The sequence below is a fragment of the Mytilus edulis genome, chromosome 14, assembly GCF_963676685.1.
Source record: "Mytilus edulis chromosome 14, xbMytEdul2.2, whole genome shotgun sequence".
Lineage (NCBI taxonomy): Eukaryota > Metazoa > Mollusca > Bivalvia > Mytilida > Mytilidae > Mytilus > Mytilus edulis.
In genome coordinates, this window is record NC_092357.1 from 27,883,757 (window position 1) to 27,889,555 (window position 5,799).

Consider the following 5,799-nt stretch of genomic DNA (forward strand, 5'->3'; position numbering starts at 1 on the left):
GTCAAGATGTGGCCCGTGGCAGTAGATTTTCTGCCGATGTCATTTAAAGTCACATGAATGAACTTTCAAATCACAGCCTTGGTCATGTCAACCATGAAAAACATACTACTGGTTGCCGGGTAACTGTTGTTTTCTTAAAGGCAGATATATCTGAGGTTACTATGGACATAGCAATAGAGTTTTCCCGAGAGTTTTCCGAAAAAAAAACTGCACGTTTTTGGAGTTAAACTTGATATGTACAGGGAGGCAAATGAGAAGATTGTGGATATCGACTCGATATCGTCGATATCGACACCTCCAGATGAACCAAGACATCTTACTGTAGATGAAGTTCAATTATAAGTTGATTGTCGATATCGATTCATTGATTAATTGTCATACAGATAAATAAGATAATTGAAGTAGATTGTAGATGAATGGGATAACGTGATTAAGTTATTATCGATATCGTACGATATCGATGATATCGTCCATATCGTAACTACATCATTTCTTCAATATGTTACAATACGGAAGGAGGACACAATCAGTAAATACACAAATATGACGACTCTTCTTGTTTATTAATATCTAAGACTAAATTTTGTCGGTGAAGAGTTGGTACACAGATATATCAAACTTGTTGTCATGGTGTACGTAACACTTGATAATTTGTCGATATCAGTAATTCTACTTCACATTCTTATTAAAACAGAGCCATGTTTAGTATGTATGAATAATGTGTCGCTTGTCGTCTGCATTTGTCAATATCACTGACAGAATGTGAAACAGACATTTTTGTTTGTAGTAACCTTATACTCCAGTTCTGTAAGCTGCACGGAATGCCAGCCCACACTTATATATTAGTCATGAAGTGACAGGAAACGATTAATAAATCATCAACATATTTCCGTGATAAATTTTAGATCTTTCTAAAACGTTTTTGTCTGGGTCCTTGGACATGTTGGAAGGTTTCGTATCATTTCTACTTTATTTGAGTGTAAGTAGGAAAAGAACAGTGATTTTAACTATGATTTGTGCTAACTAACTAAAAAACAGAAGGTTTATGCAATTTCAAACTACTCTACGGTTCGGTGAAATTTTTGTCTTTTTACGATATTTCAGTTAAACACGAAATGATACATGGTTCAAAAGTGAAAGTTATGTGTTTCCTAATAGAAAACGTCAATGATAATCTTGAATAAAGAAGTATTATTTCATTTAATAGAAAATGATGTTTTAAGTTCTCAATGTATACACGAGCAGTTCAAAGAGTTCCTTAGTACATTGTACTACCGTAATTTTTATTAGTGTGATGGTATTGGCATCATGTCTTACAACTGTTAAAAGATCTTACTAATATAATGTACAGGACCTTTATTTTGTTAGTTAGTTTTTAAAAGAATAGGTTGTAGTTAGAATGTTACGTTTAATATCAACAGTGACATCATTCTTTTTAGTGTGTGTTGATTATCACTTTGATTGCAATTCTTTGTTATAAAAAAGTAGCGATTATTATAAAAAAAAGACGATATGGTATGATTGCCGATGAGACAACTCTCCACAAGAGACCAAATGACACATAGCTTATTAATTACAGGTAACTGCATGGCCATTTAACAATGAGCAAAGCCCATAGCGCATTGTCAGCTATAAAAAGGCCCCTTAATGACAAATGTAAAATAATTCAAACAATAAAACAAACGGCCTTATTCATGTCTGGTCGTTTAGGTCATAACATATTATATTAAGAAGTACCAGATAAAAAAAAATGAATGAATAATATGTATTTTCATGTTTTAAGAAAAATATTACATGTAATATCACCAGATGTCAATTTTATACCCTTATTGTAGTGCATTGCAAAATTTCCTCTTAAATCAAGCATATCTTATCTTTTTAGGCATTTGCACGGCTCCTTGCTTATGTTGATTTTGAAATATCTAATGACTGATTCGTTTTGCAACGTTGTAATTTTGTATGATTGTCAATGATATGTATATCCAAGCCATGGATATAAGCATTAATAGGTCAAATCATATAAGTAGCGTTCGGCATATAACAATAATAAAAACCATTATCATATACTAAGACTAAATAACATATGACTTTTACCGTTTGATTCATTCAATTCAAGTAAATTCAAAATATTGCGAATAGGTGCTTAGCGGGCTGACATTAAAAGTTTATCATATACTTCGATTATTATCACATGCCTTTCCATAACGTTATGCGGCTCTTGCGCTGATATTGAACCCATGATTGATAATACTTGCGATATCAAAAGGTTATGTACTAATCTGATAATACCGAATAGTTTACTTTATATGAAATAATCTTAATGAGTTGAACATCTCGTTATTTCGTTTACAAGAATATATCTCTTAGACTTCAAATCAATAATAGTGTGTACTTAAATCATGTTAATCAGGAAATCTATATTATGCTTTAAAAGTACTTTTTTTTTATGTTTTGTTGATACACAAATATGTTTTGATGTTCTGTCTCGCCATGAAGTACGGTTGATACGGTTTTCAAAAGGAAGACTTTAACCAATGTATTATCATTGAGTGTCGTTTAATCTGTGAATTAACTGGTGGCGTCCTGTTCCGAATTAAATCATTTTGACAGAGTGTGGATTCCTGAACGACTGTCATACAAGTAAGAGGTTTAGCTAGCTATAAAACCAGGTTGAATCCACTATTTCGAATTCCAACATAGAAAATGAATGTTCCAAGCCAGGTTTCCATTCGTTTATTGTGTTTGAGCTTTGAATTTGCCATTATATTAGGGACTTTTCTTTTAGAATTTTCCTCAGATTTTTGATTTTTCATATTTTTTTCTCAAAAAAGCTGATGATATGCATGTAAAACAAATCGATGAACCCGTTCCCGATTTTTTTAGAGTTATGCAATACATTCAGGTTTTGTGTGTTACTGTACCTTAATTTTTTCTAAATCGACTTAGGTTTCAATATCGATAAAATACTTTTGTTTATATCTAAAAAGGAAATGTCCATCAATTTTTTCATTTATTCAGATACCAAAAGATTGCAAAATTTCATGCAACAATACACAGATAAGGAACGATATTCAACCTCTTTATTCTCTATTTTATCGCACTCGTAAATGATATATTCAGCAATATTTGATAATATTATAACAAGTTTGTTCAAATTAACATGTTTGAAAAGTTTCTTTTTTTTAAAGTGAAGATTATTGCGAATAACGAATGTCATTATTATATTGATATGAAAATTAACTCGAAGGCAGATACAATGCAAGTGAACTTAAACTCATTTTAAAGGTTTTCTGTATTGATCATTATTCAAAACAAAAACAAAAAGTGAGTGGTGAAGCTGTCTGAGTGCGTCAAGTCGAAAGAAAAATGTCAATGTAATTACCATTGTTAACAAGGATTGTTATCGTTAGCAATTATACTGCATCTCCTGATGAAATGATGAATAAAATTCTTGACGAAAATACTAGAACGTATACAATGAAATGTAAAGCAGGTTCAGAAATAGGATATTAACAAAGACATCCAAAAACAACAAAACATGATTTTAATCATTGTTAATGTTTACCTTAATTTACTGGTAGTTGCTAAATTAAAAAAAAAAAATAACCAATGTGGGATGAGAATCTGAACTGATAAGTAATTATATAAATCATAAAATACTGCTTGGACTCCAAAGTTCAGATTGAACAGAAGGAAATCTATAAATCCAATTTTTTTTAATCAGAAATGTTTTGAATTGGATAATACGTCATCAACTTAAGATAAACGTGTCGATTCTGATCAGTGATGTTTCTCGACTAGATAAAGACATGAAATCAAATGATAAACAAGTAAGGAAACCAAATTACTCCAAGCGTAGACTATCGTAGATCTATTTATATGCCTAATTAAGATATAACTTGAGCCTGAATCAGTGGTAGATATCAAAGACTTAGTATATTATATGTTATTTAGGTCTCAGAGAGGGTATATACTGTGACATTCCCGGCGGAGAGTAAATATCCGCTGAGCCGATGATCCCATATTCAACATACGGTAAATTGTGTTGAACAATATTAAACTTGATAAATTTTTATGGAACGCATTAACTATTTAATGTAAAACATGATAAAATGTGCAAAATTGTTGTTATTTTAATCAAACGGTATAATTAAACAAACAGCACACAATTGGACAGTAATATCCATTAAAAGGTAAATAGGCTTTTTAAAGCTATAAAGATAACGGGAGAATTGTTAGTATGTCAAATAATTTACTCCAAAAAATGAAGAAAAAAAAAATAACGATGACATTTATTAAAACGCTTAGCGAGAAAGGATGAATGTTTTTTATTAACTGTTTATTTTAATGATCTTTACACCGCTAATTATATTTCGTATAAATATAATTGACAATTTCATGAAAGGAAATTAAATCCTTCCAAAAATTGACTCAATATTTAATTGTGAATTCATTAGATCTATTCTAAACGAAGGTGTATGTATGTGTGTGTATGTTAAGAATATTACTATCCTTTATTTCCAGCGATTGCTTGAACAGTTCCAATATTGTATATTGAAATGCAATCCTTCCAAAAATTTGACTTAATATAACGCGTCTGGCGTATATACTAAATTTAGTCCTGGTATCTATGATGAGTTTATTTAAAGCGTAAATTCATTAGATCTATTTTAAATGGAAGCTGTGTATGTTTGCGTGTGTATGTTCATGATATTACTATCCTTTATTTCCAGCGACTGCTTGAACAGTTTCAATATTGTATCGCGCTGAAAGAAATTCATTGACAAAAAATTTATTTCCAAATGAAGATGTGTCAACCATTTTGAATTGGTTTTAGTAGGCCGAATGGATATCTCTTCGAGGTTACTTGTTTTGTTGTCTATTTTCTTTTACAGTAAATGTATCTCTTGAATGTGACGAAAACTTTGATCTTAGCATCACAAGGTAATATTTGTAAAGACATGTAAATGACAAACTATATTGTGCTAATATGTTTTATCAATATTAAAAACATGCACTCTAAAGAAAAAAAAAAGATAAGTCATCAACTTTTGAAAACAGTTTTTTTTTAAACTCAACACCAATATAACATGATAACATTTTATCAAATTGTGAGGACATAACTAACCTTACAATTTAATGAATATCAGAAAATTTCGTAGGCATGCTGCCACTTCAGAAAGCAAAAAAAAAAACATAACCCGTACACTAAATAAAACTTAAAGTTCCTTATAAAATAGCAAATTCAAAAGCTGAAACACAGTTACCGACTCAGAAACACTTATCATATTCAAATATTGCACTAATCATGAATCAATGTTTAAAAATAAAATCGAATAACCTAACAATATAGACGGTATAAATGCCCTGCAACATTCGGTCAGTATGTTTTGTTAGATATGTTTCCGTTTTGTATAGTTCTGATGAGTTAAGCCTTTTTGAACTGATTTTATTGTTTATTTCTCAACAGCAACATTCTATATGAGCTTGTCTCAAATCAGGAGCCTGTAATTCAGTGGTTGTCGTTTATCGGGGTTTATCATATTTGGTTTTGTTTTCATTGTCTTGTTCAGAAATTAAGCCGTTAGTTTTCTTTTTTCATTAGTCGAATGGTTGTTACATTTGCTCATCTTCTTACGTCTTTTACTTTTACATTAAAATAATATAAACCAATTCAACTAGGAAGAATGTGATGCAAAATCAATTTACAATGTTATATTGCAGTACGTAGTAATGACTCGTTTATGCGTGTCATTAATCTACGGAGTATACAAGTATTTCAACTCCCCGTAGTTTCAA